Raw genomic sequence first — 19847 nt, forward strand, 5'->3', positions numbered from 1 at the left:
AGAGATAGAAAACTGTACTTGGTTCAAGCTCCACAGCAGACACACGCTGAAGATTTGACGCTGAGGTCCTGGGAGGAAGCAGGAGGAGCTGACCAATCAGACGCAAGCAAACAAAAGCGTCATGGGAGCCAACCAATGGGCTCTAAGCCCCTATTCATTTGTTTTTTTTTTGGTTTACAAGAGATTTCGCAAGCACAGCACAAGCACTGTGCAGGCAAAACTTGAAAACAGCCCAGCGGACCATAGACCGTGCCCACAAACAGTAAAAAACCCAGCCCATCCACTGACCTTTAAGACTATCCCGTTTGCCACTGCCTGATTGCTCTATTGGCCAATCCGATCTTTTTATCATTGCCATGCTCGATCACATATATTTCATCAACATCAAAAAGATGAAATACTGAGTCAGACCTATTGGATTGGAACCTGAAAGTTGCAGGTCAAGCAGTGTCATAACCCAAAATGATCATGCCCACCCCACTGCAGAATGTAGTGAGGAAATCTTAAAACTCCAATATCTTACAGAAGAGGTCCCCGGAGAACCACCCTTACGGCAGGGCCTGCAGGGGCATGCTTTACGCCCTTGAGGTTGCTAACGCGTCCTTCTATGTTAATTTATACACATTAGGACTCGTTTTAGGCCGATGAATCTTTGGACCCAGTGGTGAGACACCGTAAGACGAGGTAACTGATCAATATATCAAGCAATATATCAATAATATTGTCAACATATATCACCACAATATATTTCACTTTAGACATTAGTTAAACCTTCGGCGCAACCATGACCTTTCAGTCATGAATAACCACACCTTATTAAGTTTTGTGAATTTTATTCCCTATTGATTACAATCTAATAGCAAATGTATTCATCTCAAAACCAAGAAGCAAAAGAGCATAGTCACAATGCGGTAATAATACAAAGATCACAAACATAAGATAGTAATATGAAGATAAACAAATCTAAATGCATAAAACCTCATATATGTTTAGTTCAGCATAGCACCACGTCAGTCACGTCAGTTACATCAGTCAAGATGAAATGCCTCATCTAACCACAATTAGCATCAGCATGTTGGACTTCATGCAAAACAATTTAGAACATCAATTTGGAAAACATCTGACTAAGGTCTCTAATAAAAAATACACAGCAGTTGGTACCTAGAAAGAAAAGGCAAATAAATGAATTTCAATAGCAACAGCATAATTACCCTCCTCGGAATAGGTCAGCATACAGGATCAGTCTTCGTCTTCAGGACATCAGTTAGATCGCCGTCAGTCTATTTAGTCTAAGAGTATGGAACACTTCCCTCATAAGGAAGAAAGTGCAATGGGGCGACTAAGGGTGAGGATGGTTTTATCTAAGTCTCAAGTCACCAAATAGAGTGACAGAGTTTCTGGATGCAATCTATATCATTCCCTACCTAATGCTCTCGAGTCTCCTGTGTCATGGGTTTTTATCCCTTTTCCATAATTCATTCCCCCAAAATTCTATTGGATAGTCACTACACCCCACTATCTGTAACCTATCAAATTATACATTAAGTAATGCATTTGTCATTTTACGATAAATTACAACATTCTGTTTGGTCTTCATAATTGACGTTTTTCGTAGGTGGCACATCCGGGGTTACTTCATTTTCTGGCACGTTCTTCGGGTCAAGAGTTCTCTTTTCCGTGGTTCAGTGTCCTTGAAAGTGTCCGTATTTTGTTGCAAAGCGTACAATTTTATACTAAAGCAACTAGCATGTGGATGGGAATATAATGGTCAATGATACAATAAGCGGAGAAAAGAACAAATGCTGGGTCATGGCCTTTTGCAAGTCAGCACACTGGAGAAACAGAAAATATGCTTTAATATGAGAGCTACATAGCTAGTTTTCGACTCACGCTAACTTAAGGCTTATGGATTCTAATAAATGCAATCATTGTACGTGTTAACATATTCAATTAATCATAATACAAGCAATTATTTCTTACAGTCGACATTAGTTTATGCATATGATAATTCTCCACGTTTAAAATACGTTTCAATGAATAATATTATTAATGCAGCATTGTTAATTGTAAGCATTTCACATCTAAATATAGGTAATGTTTAAACTACACTCTCTCAGTCCCTCCTCTGATGACGCTCGTCATCACACAATCTTTCTCTTTGATCTTAATTTTTCACTTTGCGCATAATACGCATTTCAACATCTTGCCCTTTATGTGAGCTTTCCCATATTTAATTGAACATTTTCTTTCTTTCACTTTCTTCATTTCATTGGGTTCTTTTAGTCCAATTTCTTTTTACTTTGACATTGATTTTACATGCCCCCCATAATCCTAATAGACAAACCAAAACAATTAATAGACCCATCATAATTTTTGCAAGTACCCCATTCCAAATGTTGGTAAACCACCTTCCCTCTCGGGCAATTCCTTTCCCAAATTTCTCCCAAACACCAGGTTCTTTCAGATCCTTCAAATCTGTACTATCTCTAGTAAGGATGCTTCTAATTTTCTTACTGTTATCTGGTATGAATGAGCAACAATGACGCTCATTAAGCATTTTGCAGACACCTCCACTTTTTGCTAAAAGAATGTCTAAAGCAAGTCGATTTTGAAGAGTCATAGCTCTTTCTGCAGCAAGTTCAGTACCCATCAGGAGTATGGCTCCTGTCAAATTTGTCAGCATGTTATCCACAATAGTAGACAACTTTTGAATTTTCATAGAATTCAAGATAAACCCCACTGATGGGATTATGGCTCCAAATATATCACCAATGACAGCCGCCACTGATTCTCGTTTTTGTCTAGGATGTTGTAATTCAGACGTTTTAGGTATTTGTTTTAAGTCATCAATCTGGTATATTTTTGGGAATACTATTCCCAAATAACATGTCCCATACCATCCCTTAGGGAGACGGTAATATGCAGTTAGTCCACAGATATAATAGATTCCAGGGATCGCTGGATCTTGTCCATTCAACATAAAGGTCCATTTACTCTGAAACAAAAACACATGCCTACATTCACTCGTATCCACAAACAAATTGTCTTGATCAGATTTTGATCTATATATACAGAGCCTACCTATGTGTAATGCATCTATAGCTAGTTTGCCTTGTGTTTTGATTGCAGTGTAAGCATAATCATTTGCATAAGTACGTTTTTCTAGTCCTTTTTCTAACCTTTCTTTCAGTGCTTTGCGTCTATCATCTGTGTGATCTAAAAAGCTCTTTTCTACAGGAGACAGCAAACAAGTCAAATTGTTGCGATGTGCATAAGCAGTTCCAAATGTAAGTGTTGGCTCAAAGAATCCTCTAACTATTTTTATATCATGCTCTTTAGCTAATTTATTTAGGAATTCAATCAGAGGCACAAAAGAAAACACAACATCCAAGTTTGAATAAACGTATTGCACATGCTCTTGATTATAGAATCTTGTTAATAGCAAGCTGCAAATAATTCCATAAGTAAGAGGGAGGCTATGATAAGTAACTCCCTCCTGCACAGATAAAGGAATTTTAGTACATACATAACAATCTTTCGCATCCATAGTTTCCACATACTCATTTAATAAGCGATAGAAGACATTAGTAGAAAGTTCCCCTTTTGCATTAGTTCCCTCATGCATATGTCTTGCATCTTGCTCAAATCTCTCCCACGGTGATAGTTTAGTAGTGGTAGTTTCAGGTTTTGAAGTTGCATTAATAGTTTCTTTCTCTCTCCATGGCATTCCCACAATCACTCCCACAATCATTACTGCACATACAACACCTATTATAAGACCTAACCAATCACACACCTTACTTCCTTTGCTACTGTAAGCCATGTTTGTATAGAATCAAAATAGCAGATCAACAATCAACTTGAGGAAAAAAAACTCTTTTTGCGTATATTACAGCGTCTTCACTCACTCCAGGACCCCCTTTTGTCGATTTTGGTTAGCAGCTTGTCGTAATCAGGTTTCTTTTAAAGTCAAATCCGGTTTTAGTGTCACTTCCAGTAGTTTCTAAAGTCTCTTTCTCTTTTCAGCTTTCACAAATTCAATTTTAGTCGAGTTTCCCTTTGAATATCTTCAGGTACCGTAATATTGGCCTGGTACTTCTCGATCAAAACAAAATGCTAAGAATTCTTGTTGCCATTCAGAGGTTGTAGCATATGCCCATTCAGGACCTGTATATCTTCTGTTTGCTATTCTTTTTCTTTTTAGCCTTCGTTCACCTTGTTGTTCTCCTTCACTCAGATCATCTGCTTGTGAAATATCACTTTCTTCTATTATTGTCTCATTCGATACCTCTCTTATTTTAGGATGTGACTTGTCTGGCCAATTATTGCCTCTATGTGTCTTGGTTCGATGTTTTCCTTCAGGACGTTGGACAGCACCCTCCTCCTGTGATATGGTGTTTCCTCTTGACGGACCTGCAACTGGTTCGGGAGACTCTGACACGTTTTGATTTGTATCTACAGTTTCTCCTTCTCTTTCGTCTTCTGGTTCTATGTTGAGTTCGGACTCTAACCCGTACTCGTCTACTTCTGGGAGAACCTCTCCTTGGCTTAGTTCTCCTGCTGCCTCGACTGAGATAGGCACTCTGTCACCTCTCTCGAACTCATTTACAGTTTGAGGGACAAGGCTGTTCTCAGTGGGCTCTCCAGTAGTGTCTCAGTTCCTTCTTGACTGATCTCTGACTCTGAGACTTCTCTTCCTGAAGTTGCTGTACCGGAAACTTCAAGTTCCTCTTCAACAGGACACGTTACCCTTTTTGTGTGACTGGCATGTATCCAGTTGGGAACCCCGGCACACTTCACAGCAGTGGTGGTCGTCAATATTACTTGATACGGCCCCTTCCAACGCGGCTCAAGACACGATTTTCTCACGTGCTTCTTGACAACCACCCAATCTCCAGCTTGCAGAGAGTGACCTGGTTCGCCAATTGGTGGCAACGTGTAAGCTTCCACCTGGTGAGAGAAAGAGCGAATCACGTCAGCCAAACCTTTGCAGTAATCCAACACCATATCATCTGTAATATTCACTAGTGCATTTGCAGGTACCGCTGGTAATCTCATTGCTCTGCCCATGAGGATTTCATGGGGGGACAGTCCCGTTTTCTTATCTGGGGTGTTTCTCATAGACATCAGTACTAGAGGTAAGGCATTTGGCCATTTCATGTTTGTTGCTGCACACATTTTTGCTATTCTTGATTTTAAGGTACCATTCATCTGTTCAACTAGTCCTGATGCTTCAGGGCGATAGCTACATTGCAGCTTTTGTTCAATGTTGAGTGCGGCACACAGAAGTTTAATCACCTCATTGTCGAAGTGTCTACCCCTATCTGATTCTATAGAAACCGGAAACCCGAATCTTGGTATCAGCTCCCTGAGTAGTAGTTTTGCAACTGTAAGACTGTCATTCCTACGTGTAGGATATGCCTCAATCCAATGACTGAAAACACACACAATCACTAACACGTACTTCAATCCTCCACAAACAGGCATTTTGATAAAATCCATTTGCATTTTGTTAAATGGACCTCCAGCTCTCCCAATGGCTCAAAGTTACCACAGTTCCTTTTCCAGCATTCATCTGTTGACAGATGACGCACCTGTGGCAAATGATTTCTGCGGCATGTCTGAATTTTGGATTGAACCAATCAATCTTAAAGGATCTGATCATGGCATCTCTTCCCAGATGTGCCTGGCCATGATAGAGCGGGCAAACTGTGATAAAAGACTATTTGTCAGAACCAATTTTCCCTCTTCTGAAACCCATAGATCATCTGCTCTTTGTACACATTGCATTCTCTGCCAGGAACGTTTTTCTTCTTTGCTAGCACGACTTTGTAATGTTTTCAGTTCGTCTAAGGTATCAACCACTTGTAATGCTAGACTTAAACTCGTGTCGTTTTCAGGTTGTGGTAACAATTCCCACTGCTCTTTAAACGATATACAGTTCAATGCACAAAATCTTGCGACTTGATCTGCATAGCTGTTTCCCATAGACACAAAATCTTGTGATCTAGGGTGAGCACTGCACTTTACCACAGCAATTTCGAGAGGTAACTGAATCGCATGTAACAAATCTCTTATTTGTTCACCGTTTTTCACAGGAGAACCAGAGGAGGTCAGGAAACCCCTCTGTGACCAGAGTTGGCCAAAATCATGCACAATTCCAAATCCGTATCTGCTGTCAGTATAGATAGTGACTTTCAAATTTACAGCTGCGTGGCATGCCTTAGTAAGGGCTATTAGTTCTGCCACTTGTGCAGAAAAACACTTTCTCGAGCCAGGAGGCTTCGACAATGCCAGTTATGGTACATACTGCGTAACCGGCTCTCAATGTTCCTGCTGAATCTCTTAGACAGGACCCATCAACAAACATAATGCAATCGTTTTCTTTTAACTGGGTATCCTGTATGTCTGGGCGAGGTTTGGTACAGAGCTCAGTCACCTCAAGACAATCATGCTCAAATTCTTCCCCATCTTTGATTTCAGTATTTTCATTGGGAAGTAAGGTTGCCGGGTTCAGCACAGTGCATCTCTTTAGTGTGATATTTGGTGACCCCAGTATAATCGTCTCATATCTAGTGAGTCGTGCATTCGTCATGTGTTGTGTCTTAGTTCGTGTCAACAGAATTTCAACTGAATGTGGAACCATTACTGTCAGAGGGTATCCCATGACTATGCCTTCACATTGTGAAAGGCTTTGACCAACTGCTGCAACTGCCTGCAAACAACCCGGTAAGGCTGCTGCGACAGGTTCCAAGGTAGCTGAAAAATATGCTACAGGGCGATTTGCATCTCCGTGGACCTGTGTTAAAACAGACAAATAACAAGCATCACGTTCATGACAGAACAACAGAAAAGGTTTCTCATAGTCAGGCATTCCTAATGCTGGTGCCCTGCACATGCATTCTTTTAATTCTACAAATGATTCAAGCTCCTCTTTTGTCATGGTTATTGTGTATGGCTCATCCTTGACTTCTTTTCCTGTCAATTTTATTAAAGGCTTTGAGATGATCGAGAAGTTGGGTATCCACTGGCGACAGTAGCCCACCATTCCCAAAAACATCCTGATGTCTCTTTTTGTTGTTGGGGGATTCATTTGCAAAACAGCTGTTATTCTTTCCTTTGATATTCTTCGAGACCCTTTCTCAATCAAATGTCCCAAGTATTTCACTTCTTTTTGACAGTATTGTAACTTTCTGGGTGACACCTTGTGTCCATTCTTTCCCAGATGATTCAATAATGCAATGGTATCATATTTACAACTGTCTCTGGTTTTGGATGCAATTAGCAAATCATCAATGTACTGCACAAGAGTCGAATTAAAAGGCAGCACAAGAGGTTCCAAATCCTTTTTCAATATCTGATTGAAGATGGATGGTGACTCAGAAAACCCTTGAGGAATTCTGCACCAACTGTACACCTTATCCAGGAATTTGAAACTGAACAAAAATTGTCTGTCTTCATGAAGAGGTATCGAAAAGAATGCTTGTGATAGGTCAACCACAGTAAACCATTCAGCATCACAAGGAACCTGGAACATTATTACCGCTGGGTTAGGTACCACAGGGCAGCATTTTATCACAATTTCGTTTATTTTCCTCAAATCCTGCACAATTCGAACTTTTCCACAGGGCTTCTTTAAACCCATTATGGGAGAGTTACACGGACTGCTCAAGACTTCTTTCAGGACTCCCTGTCTGAGAAAATCTGCAATTATTTGTGACACCTCAATGAGGACGTCTTGGGTCATGTGGTATTGTGACACTTGTGGGAACACTGCATTCGGCTTTATCTGAACCTTGACTGGTTCTACTCCTTTTATCAATCCTACTTCTTTCCCAGTCAAATCCCACACTTTCTCTGTTACGGTCCCTTGTAGTTCAACAGGTAGGTTGATCAAAGTATGCATTGGGAACAAAGTAATCAAAGGGTAGTCTTCATTTGTTTCTGCTTCTTCCTCTACAAATTGACTCTCATCTCCCTCATCGTCACTATTTGTCTGTACTTCTATTCCATCGTTGGAAGAGGTAATTGAACATTTTGTTTTACACAGTAAGGGGGTCATTCTGACTCCCGCCGGCCGCGGTAACCGCGGTGCCGGCGGGAGCCACCAGAAGACCGCCGCGGTTATTCTGTGTTTCCCCGCTGGGCTGGCGGGCGACCGCCAGAAGGCCGCCCGCCAGCCCAGCGGGAAACCCCTTCCCACGAGGAAGCCGGCTCCGAATGGAGCCGGCGGAGTGGGAAGGGTGCGACGGGTGCAGTAGCACCCGTCGCGATTTTCAGTGTCTGCATGGCAGACACTGAAAATCTTTTAGGGGCCCTCTTACGGGGGCCCCTGCAGTGCCCATGCCATTGGCATGGGCACTGCAGGGGCCCCCAGGGGCCCCACGACACCCCTACCGCCATCCTGTTCCTGGCGGTCAAAACCGCCAGGAACAGGATGGCGGTGAGGGGGTCAGAATCCCCATGGCGGCGCAGCAAGCTGCGCCGCCATGGAGGATTCCTCAGGGCAGCGGAAAACCGGCGGGAGACCGCCAGTTTTCCGTTTCTGACCGCGGCCATCCTGCCGCGGTCAGAATGCCCTTGGGAGCACCGCCAGCCTGTTGGCGGTGCTCCCGCGGTCCCCGGCCCTGGCGGTCCATGACCGCCAGGGTCAGAATGACCGCCTAAGTCCCTTACTAGTAAGGATACTGGACTTGAATCGCATACAACAAATCTATGCAGGCCTTAGAAGTTGCCAATTTCAACCTGCACCGGATCAGTAATCGGATTAGTCAGGTACTGGTTTGCCACACCAACCACTCGTATAGTACGCCCTGAGAGAGGTAATCTCGGGACTTTTGCACTTCGAACTGTAGAGCGTGTAGCTCCTGTGTCGACCAAAAACGAAACCTTATATCCCATTACTTTTCCCTCTACATATGGGCCTCTTTGATCCACCTCTAGAGGTGCTGCGAGCCTGCATTCTTCACTGTCTGAGCTGTCATCTGACCAATCCTCATTCATGCCATTTTCACCTCGTAATGGGAATTGTTGCACAGTGTTATTTTGATTGGTTACCTGGCCTGTGACCTGCTGAGGAAGCATCACCTGTTGCTGTCCCATCGGAGCCATTGGTGATTGCATTTGCTGTCTAGACACCATAGGAATCTGCTGTTGTACTGGTTGCATTTGTACTGACTAAAAACGCAGCATTTGCATCTCCTGCATGGGCTGTACCCCTTGCATTTGTACCAAATTATTCTGAAAATTCAGGTTTTGATGTCTCACTTTTGGACCCCGTGAATTTTGTAATGTACCAACATTAATGCTCTGCTGAACTGCACCATCCTGCACCATATTCGGACAATCCCGTTTCCAATGCCCCACGCCCCCGCACGCGTGACATGGTGACATCTTTTTCACTCCTTGACCGTCATTTTGAATAACAACATTATTCCTGTCCGAACCACGGTTCACAAACCCTCGACCTCTGCCTCTCTGCTGTGCCTGAAACACACCATTCATTTGCGGTTGTTGCTGTATCATTTGCTGAACTCCATTTCCCTGTATTCCAGCTTGTGCAGCCCTTATCTGCATCACCATCACTTTCTCTTTCAACTTTTTCTGCTTCAACTCAATCTCATCACTACAGTATTTTGCATACTGCAACACCTCATCAATCGGTTTAGCTTGCCAACAAATCAGATGATTCTTAATCATTTGGCTAACCTCTGGTCTCAACCCTTCAACGAATCTAAACATAAGGTGATTCATGTCCTTCGGTTTGATAGTCTCAGTACCACTGTAATGTTTGAACGCTTTCAATAATCTCTCGTAATAAGCATGTATTGACTCCTTAACCTCTTGAGAGGTCCGGTCGATTTTCTGCCAATCGGTCACCTTCGGCGACACCTTTTGTTTCAAGAACTCAATTACTTTATGATAATATTTCATCACCTCTTCTGAAGGTGCTCCAGTCACCTTATCTCTTGCCGGCTCCTTTGTGGGCCAATCTACCCCTCTCTTGCACTCGAGCCACAAATCAGGCGGAACAATGACCTCAAACAAAGTATTCAAGTCTTCCCAGAGACACTTTGCAAGCTTCACAAACCTATCTGTTTGTTGATACCACTCGATCGGCTTCTCTCTTAGCCTAGGATAATCGTTCGTAAAGGATAAAATGTCTCCTCTAGTCTATGGCACATGCACTAAAACACCGCCAGCTGTCTCTCTCATAGGTAAGATTTTTACTGAATCCAGATTAGGTGAGGTCCTAACTTCATTGGACCCTGAACTATCTCCCTTTCCCTTATCTCTATTCTTTACCCATCGGCCTTCCCATTTCTCCAATGCAGCCCAAATTTGTGCACTTTGCAACAGTTCTCTGAGATGTGCCTTCATGCCTGCAGATCTCATGTGTTCAAAGTCTTTGGAATCAAAATCTAATCTGTAACTTATTTTCAAATGTTTAGTGTTTCCGATATCAATATTATATTTATCTGCCAAATTCGCTAATCTCTGATGTACTTTGCCTACCTCTTTGGTAATCTTGGGGCATAAGTATCTCAATTCTGCCTCAGTGTAGGACTCCAATCTATTTACTCCCATCGTTCCTTCCACTAATTCAGCAGCTTCTGCCCCTAGTCGTACAAAATTCAAGTATTCATCTTGTTTTTCTTTCTCAGGTTCAACTGTGGTCACTGTAGTCTTTTGTGAGGTACAAGTTTTCTCTAACCACTCATTTAACTGTTGTACTGTGAAACCCTGCAATGAAATGTTCCCTGCATGTATCATTGGAGAGTGTGAGGTATTTGTACTCATGGTTTGGGGAGTTAAAACTCCCAACCCTGCTTGACGCATCGCTTCGAGAGGTGCCCCTACTGGACTAAGGTCCATCAAGGGTCTTGGTGGCTCATTTACTTGCTCTCCCGGGGCCATTATCTGTGGAGTTCTCATAGGCCCTCCTCTTGTCGCTTCCTGAGTCATAACTCCCTGATCACACATCCCTGTTTTATCTTGTGCATACAATGGCACTGGGGGACCAACAGTTATAGGTAAGGATATAGCGGCAGGTGTCTGACCTGAACCCAGACTTCTTGGAGCTGCAACACCATAGGTCTGCTCCAGTGTACCCGGTACAGGTACTAACGGTGGTCCCGCTACAGGGTTATACCCTGGTATCAACTGTGGCAGTTGAGACATTAGCTTCGGGGTCGATTCAATCTGTATTAACTTTGGCTTTGTGTATATCGGGTCTGGCGGCACTATCAAGTTCGTAGTAGTCTCAAGCATTGGAACATCAGGGTAAATTCTCTTTATCTGCGGTGGAGGCTGCAACTGTATCGGCAAGTCTGGTGCAGTGGGTACACTGACACCATTCTGTATCAAAGCTGTATCGCTATTCTGTACCGTATCAGTAACTCCCTTCTCCTGCGTCTGGTTCCCAGGATCCGAGCTAGTGCTTGGAGCGCTGTCGCTCACCGCATACGGTGGCGGACGATCATGTAACAGTCTATCCATAAATTCCTCATCATCTGAATCATCTTCCTCTTCCCAGGACCTTTTATTTTCTTTAGATTTGCCTGAATCTTTGTCTGTTTTACAAGAGGCTTTCTTTCCCTGTGTCTCTTCTCCCTGGGTTATTGCTGGGAACAACTTCAACCCATCTACGATTCCCCTTCTCCACATTTTGCTCTTGTTGTCCCACCTAGACTCTGCATATGATTTTTCTGCCCTTCTCAGCCTTCTTTGAAACCTTTCTTGTCTATGTTTAAGGGCCATTAAATCCCAAATCGCCAAAGCCTCGTATTGTGCAGGTCTCGGAGGTGGCTTCTGTGTACTTAACATCCACTTCAGGTTTTCTAGTACCTTTGGATTAAATGTCCCATGCTCTGGAAACGCTAAACACCCTTCTTTTTCTGTTAATTTGCACCACGGTTTCATCCACAAACAAGGTGCGACACCTTTCTCTTCCATCACCATGTAAGCCGGAGTACCCTCAGGTGGTGTAGGTTCCCCATTAGTTGCAACAATATACACATCTCCCTTTAGAGCGCTCTTGAATGCCTTGACAAAATTCACTTTTGCGATTCTTTTATTTCGTATTTAATCAGAAATGGCTTAGTTCCCAGGACACTCTTCACCTGCCCTTTCTCAACCTTTTGCCTCTCACGGACGGCAGCCAATCCGTGCGCGACCCCTCTCGACATCCGACCTATCTCAGCGCGGCACCACTGACGTCACACTTACACACACTGCAGCTGACAAAGTCTTGCGGCTTGTCCGCTCTTCACTGATCCCTACAACTCACACAAACTAATGCAAAATGATTGCGAGCATCTTAAAATGACAACACAAATCTGTCGGTTTACTACAGGAAGGATAACACATTCGCTTTAGAACTTTACAGAGATTTCACTTGAAGCCTTGGCCACTACCCTCTCCTTCTCAGTTCCCGCATATGCAAGCAGAATTCGACCCGCAAATTCTACTCTCGACTTGTCAATGACTCCTTCTAGTGCACTTTAGAATTTGTCAAATCTCCATCGAAGGTTTCATACATGCATCATAACTCAAACTCGACTTGTCAACCACGCCCGATTGACCTATTAAACCGCACAGATTACAACATAAACCACATTTATCATCATACTCCGGAGTCTTAGACCTCAACAGGTCCGTACACGACAACCAACCATGTGGATAATTTTTTGAGCAACAAGTGCTAAATTCACATGAAGTATGCCAACTTCCCTACTCTCATACTGTGGAGTACGCCCACTCTTGCTAAACAACACTTAATTTGGCCTAAATACACACAAATTTTCACAACCACCTGCAAGATGCATAAGCTTAGGTAAGCGCAAAGACCCTAACCACGCACACTATGGCGCCGAGAACATTCCCAACTCATTTAGGCAGGCTCCGAGATCCCGGGAAAGCCATGGCGAACTTAGCAACCCATCATATCTCCAAATTGCATTATCACAGAAAAACAAATTAAACTATGAAACTCCGTCCTAGGGACCCCAAGGGCCAAACCGTCGCTCTGCTACCAGAACTGCTAACGCGTCCTTCTATGTTAATTTATACACATTAGGACTCGTTTTAGGCCAATGAATCTTTGGACCCAGTGGTGAGACACCGTAAGACGAGGTAACTGATCAATATATCAAGCAATATATCAATAATATTGTCAACATATATCACCACAATATATTTCACTTTAGACATTAGTTAAACCTTCGGCGCAACCATGACCTTTCAGTCATGAATAACCACACCTTATTAAGTTTTGTGAATTTTATTCCCTATTGATTACAATCTAATAGCAAATGTATTAATCTCAAAACCAAGAAGCAAAAGAGCATAGTCACAATGTGGTAATAATACAAAGATCACAAACATAAGATAGTAATATGAAGATAAACAAATCTAAATGCATAAAACCTCATATATGTTTAGTTCAGCATAGCACCAAGTCAGTCACGTCAGTTACATCAGTCAAGATGAAATGCCTCATCTAACCACAATTAGCATCAGCATGTTGGACTTCATGCAAAACAATTTAGAACATCAATTTGGAAAACATCTGACTAAGGTCTCTAATCAAAAATACACAGCAGTTGGTACCTAGAAAGAAAAGGCAAATAAATGAATTTCAATAGCAACAGCATAATTACCCTCCTCGGAATAGGTCAGCATACAGGATCAGTCTTCGTCTTCAGGACATCAGTTAGATCGCCGTCAGTCTATTTAGTCTAAGAGTATGGGACACTTCCCTCATAAGGAAGAAAGTGCAATGGGGCGACTAAGGGTGGGGATGGTTTTATCTAAGTCTCAAGTCACCAAATAGAGTGACAGAGTTTCTGGATGCAATCGATATCATTCCCTACCTAATGCTCTCGAGTCTCCTGTGTCATGGGTTTTTATCCCTTTTCCATAATACATTACCCCAAAATTCTATTGGATAGTCACTACACCCCACTATCTGTAACCTATCAAATTATACATTAAGTAATGCATTTGTCATTTTACGATAAATTACAACATTCTGATTGGTCTTCATAATTGACGTTTTTCGTAGGTGGCACATCCGGGGTTACTTCATTTTCTGGCACGTTCTTCGGGTCAAGAGTTTTCTTTTCCGTGGTTCAGTGTCCTTGAAAGTGTCCGTATTTTGCGTACAATTTTATACTAAAGCAACTAGCATGCGGATGGGAATATAACGGTGAATGATACAATAAGCGGAGAAAAGAATAATACAAGCAATTATTTCTTACAGTCGACATTAGTTTATGCATATGATAATTCTCCATGTTTAAAATACGTTTCAATGAATAATATTATTAATGCAGCATTGTTAATTGTAAGCATTTCACATCTAAATATAGGTAATGTTTAAACCACACTCTCTCAAGGTCAACGAAACTGGAGGTAGCTACATAGACGTCGTAATCGTGGCCATATAATTGCATAGTATGGTCACTAACAGAATCACAGAATTAATGAATCACAAATGTTTTTATTTTGCCATGAGCAGCCAATTCTTACACCTGGAAATACAGCAAGTAGCAACGAAACCTTGTTGTAAAACATAACTACTACCACAAAATTATTTGTGGGTCTGAAGGTTTATCTAGCATTCCAGTGAAATGTTGTTTCTACTTCTGGCTTTTAAGTTTCAAACTGACTTTCATGAATGGGCAAATCTAGATTTCAGCTGACTGTGCAATTTATTAATATTCTGAAGTCTTTAGTGTTCAGTCTTTCTTAATGTACACGCAAGCTGGCTTCCTCGCCCTCAGCCAGACTCGCAGTCAGAACATTAACATACAAATCCTTTTTATATGCACGGCGGGGTCTCTGAAATTGGCTGAGTGAAACATGGCGAGGTGCTGGATCAAGTCAATCCCTGCTAAATCAGGCTATGACATTTCCAGTTTAAACCTGCCACCCCCGGGGAAAAAATCGCTGCAGCCGGGTATTAATGGAGGCCGCTTGGAGATAGGGCTAATCTCGAAATAGAAGCTGATGTCATAAAGCAGCTACTTTTCAGCTCGTTATTTTAATCCCGATAGAAAGGGGACTTTATTCTAGAAGAGCAGAGATAATGGTGTCGTAAAAAGGGTAAGGCTTTGTAAAAAGAAATGCCTGTGCTTTGAGGTGGTCTGGTTACACATGTTACATGAATTAAACGTGTCTCTTTTACGGCGTGCAAGCAAATTGGTGTCTCTTAATCCAGTGAACCTGCAATGATCTTTCCATGCGCTCCTGTAGCAAAGACTCTGACTGTGGCTTTCAAGGGGATGGTTTAACAACGGGGGTTAAACCGCGGTTTAACATCACATACGCGTGCCACTGTCGAACGTTCGACGTTATGAACCAAGAAAACCAATCAGCACCTCCTATGGGAGAAAGATAAAGTAGGCGTGGAAGACTGGAGAAAGAGAGAATTAAGAACGGCAGAACGAACAAGATTAGGGAAGAAAGACGGTGAGACTCTTAGAGTAAGAGCAAAATGAGACAGAGAGAAAAAGAGAGAGGGAGAGAAGATAGAGGAAAGCAAGGCAGGACAGAGTAAGGACAGAGTAAGGACAGAAGCGGGTGGGCGGGAGAAACGAGGAAGAAATAGGGAACGAAGGGGCGGGGTGGATGGAAAACAACTGTCTCTGTATAGTTGTTCATCCAGAGACATGCTCTCTGTTGCCGTGGGCAGGCTGACGAGACACATGAATGTCTCCCAAGGCGCGTGATCTTGGGAAGCATCATCTGACCTATGTGAAAGACTCTTGAATAAGTCTCAAACTGTGTACAGGGCAAGCAACCAGTGAGAAATCGGAGAAAGAAGTGAACCGGCAACGATTGTATATCTTAATAATGACATTAGAGGGCACAAGTCAGCGATGTACTCATACTTTTTGTGGTGTACCAAAGTAAAATAACTGATGTGATGTGGAAAAGAGAGAGGGTAGCTTCTATAATCTATATTAACATGAAATGTTTATGAACTACAGGGAGTGCAGAATTATTAGGCAAGTTGTATTTTTGAGGATTAATTTTATTATTGAACAACAACCATGTTCTCAATGAACCCAAAAAACTCATTAATATCAAAGCTGAATATTTTTGGAAGTAGTTTTTAGTTTGTTTTTAGTTTTAGCTATGTTAGGGGGATATCTGTGTGTGCAGGTGACTATTACTGTGCATAATTATTAGGCAACTCAACAAAAAAAAATATATACCCATTTCAATTATTTATTATTACCAGTGAAACCAATATAACATCTCAACATTCACAAATATACATTTCTGACATTCAAAAACAAAACAAAAACAAATCAGTGACCAATATAGCCACCTTTCTTTGCAAGGACACTCAAAAGCCTGCCATCCATGGATTCTGTCAGTGTTTTGATCTGTTCACCATCAACATTGCGTGCAGCAGCAACCACAGACTCCCAGACACTGTTCAGAGAGGTGTACTGTTTTCCCTCCTTGTAAATCTCACATTTGATGATGGACCACAGGTTCTCAATGGGGTTCAGATCAGGTGAACAAGGAGGCCATGTCATTAGATTTCCTTCTTTTATACCCTTTCTTGCCAGCCACGCTGTGGAGTACTTGGACGCATGTGATGGAGCATTGTCCTGCATGAAAATCATGTTTTTCTTGAAGGATGCAGACTTCTTCCTGTACCACTGCTTGAAGAAGGTGTCTTCCAGGAACTGGCAGTAGGACTGGGAGTTGAGCTTGACTCCATCCTCAACCCGAAAAGGCCCCACAAGCTCATCTTTGATGATACCAGCCCAAACCAGTACTCCACCTCCACCTTGCTGGCGTCTGAGTCGGACTGGAGCTCTCTGCCCTTTACCAATCCAGCCACAGGCCCATCCATCTGGCCCATCAAGACTCACTCTCATTTCATCAGTCCATAAAACCTTAGAAAAATCAGTCTTGAGATATTTCTTGGCCCAGTCTTGACGTTTCAGCTTGTGTGTCTTGTTCAGTGGTGGTCGTCTTTCAGCCTTTCTTACCTTGGCCATGTCTCTGAGTATTGCACACCTTGTGCTTTTGGGCACTCCAGTGATGTTGCAGCTCTGAAATATGGCCAAACTGGTGGCAAGTGGCATCGTGGCAGCTGCACGCTTGACTTTTCTCAGTTCATGGGCAGTTATTTTGCGCCTTGGTTTTTCCACACGCTTCTTGCGACCCTGTTGACTATTTTGAATGCTTAATTGGTAGTAGGCTTTCGAGCCTATACAGCTTGGAGTAAGACAACATGCATAAAGAGGATGATGTGGTCAAAATACTCATTTGCCTAATAATTCTGCACTCCCTGTAATGTACAATAATGCTGCATAAAAACTGTATTAACATGTTTTGCTAAAACGTGCGTTTGAAATGTGCCCATGGGGGTGGCCGCCAATGTATACGGGGACTAATGAAACCGATTGATAATATTGAAATTGATATGTTATTTAATGGTTTTACACTAACAATAATAGGAATATGTAAAAGGTTTTGCTAACAAGTCATTAGGCCTTAGATAGCATGAGTTGAGGCCTAGCTGCCATGTATTGTTTCTAATGTGCAGTGTGCTGACTTGCTAAAGGACCTTGAACTCTTGTTTTTCCAAAAGCTAGAAGCTGAATGTAACTGTAGTAGATCCGTTCTCATGAAATTCATCCTGACTGTAGTAACATTTTAGCTGAATGCAACAGTGTAGATTAATGTTAAATACAAGGTCGCCTAAACCGGTACGGACAATGGAGCCACTGACCGAAGATGTGCAAAGGACCACAAGACAATGAAATCATACCAGACATTCCACCCGCTAAAGACGTCAATCATAAGCACCAATAAAATACGTAAGAACTGTTATGGGGTAACAAATTTGATGAGCTAATGTGATTTTAATTGGTTAAAGATAGTGGGGTGCAACCCTTTGACCAATTAGGTTTTAGGGGAATGTACCACAAAAAGGGGATAAAAACCCTTGTCACCAGGAAGTAAATCAGGACTAGGGAGCAGGAGACTAGGAGAGGGGGAGATGCTGATGCTATTTGCTATGACCCAGACACTTTGGGCCAGATGTATGAAATTATTTTGCACTCGCAAACGGTAAAACCGTGGTCTGCGATGTATGAAATGCATTCGCAGACCACAACTAAGAAATCGCGAAAATAGCGATTTCTTGCGTTGCGACCTGGAAATTGCGAGTCGCAATTTGCGATTCGCAATTTCCAGGTCACAAGGCAATTCTGGAAAAAATCGCAAATTGCGATTTTTCTTAAAATGGCATTTTGCACTTTCAAAATACCATGCTTTGCAACCAGGTGGTAACCTGGTGCAAAATTTAAAAATGCAGTTAAACTGCATTTTTAACTTCAACATGTAAAGCACACATGTCCTTTTGGCATGTGTGTACCTTACATGTTGAAAAAACAGTTTTTGGGGTGCAGGAGAGGAGGCCTCAGGCCCCCAGCACCCTGGCCTTTTGCATTTCCAAAATTGCAATTTCTGGTTCAGAAATCGCAGTTTTGCAAATGCAAAATATTCGCAGCTACGGGCCAACAGGCCCATAGCTGCAAATGGGTCCGGTATTGCAATTTGCAATTCGGTAATAACATTTGCGATTTTTAAGAAATCGCTATTACCGATTGGCAAATGTGATACATGGCCCTTTGCGAGTCAGTAATAGCGATTTCTTAAAAATCGCTATTACCGAATCGCAATGGGCTGTTATGGTACATCTGGCCCTTTGTCACTCTGCATAGAGATTTGACCGTTTGGTTCTTAAAACCATTCTGTCCTTAGATTGCCCATTTACACTTTACCTCCTTATGAGGGAAGTGTCCCTTTTCCCCTTTGTTGAAGCTGAATCTCTTTTGATGGCAAATCAACTGATGTCCTGAAGACGAAGACAGAACCTGAATGCTGACCAATCTTGGAGGGTAACTATATGACAATGAAATTGTGATTGTCTGATTGCTTTTCCGTTCTAGGTACCAACTGCTTTTCTTTGACAGGAGCCATAGTTAGATGTTTTCCAAATTGGTGTTACTAAATTGTTTTTCATTAAGCCCAACATGCCAATGCTAATTTGAGGTTAGGTGAGGGGTTCACTGAACGGACGCAAATAGACAAATGACTGAATCAATGCTTTGTTGACGATACTCTGCTAAAGATAGTTTATGTTCACGCCTTGCTATGTTCTGATGTTTATGATTCTTGCTTTGGTGAAATCTTATCAGAGTTCCCATATTGTGACTATGCTATTGTGTTTCTTGGTTTTGAGTTTAATAAACTTGCTAGTAGTATTATAACCAATAGGGAATAAATATCACTAAATTGATACTAAACTGGTGTGGTTATTCATGACTGCAAGGTCATGGTGGTGTCTTGAGTTTGATTAAATGTCATTGACTAAAGTAAAGTGCATTGTGGTAATAAATATTGATGATATTATTGATGTATTGATTGACATGTTGATTAGCTATCTCGTCCTAAGGTGTCTGTCAACAGGGTCAAAAGATTCATTGGCCTAAAACGAGTCCCAATGTGTAATAATTTATCATAAAGGGACGCGTTAGCAACAGCAACGGTGCACTGATTATCATTGTCACAATTAAAATGAATATTTGCCTTTGACGAAACCCATACATAAAGGGGCATATTTACAGCTCTAAGGTGAGTTATGGCGCTCTTTCCTTCTTGCTGCTGCTGACAATGTAAGGCACTTGCCTTACTTCACTTTATAGATGTGTCAGCTCTACTACGTCCAAGGGCTTTTTGGAGTGACTGGAAGATATCGGTGGTGTCCATAGGTCGGAGGGTGATATTCTTAAGGACTCTCAGTGTTGCAT

This window comes from Pleurodeles waltl, chromosome 12 (assembly GCF_031143425.1).
Source record: "Pleurodeles waltl isolate 20211129_DDA chromosome 12, aPleWal1.hap1.20221129, whole genome shotgun sequence".
NCBI classification, from domain to species: Eukaryota; Metazoa; Chordata; class Amphibia; order Caudata; family Salamandridae; genus Pleurodeles; species Pleurodeles waltl.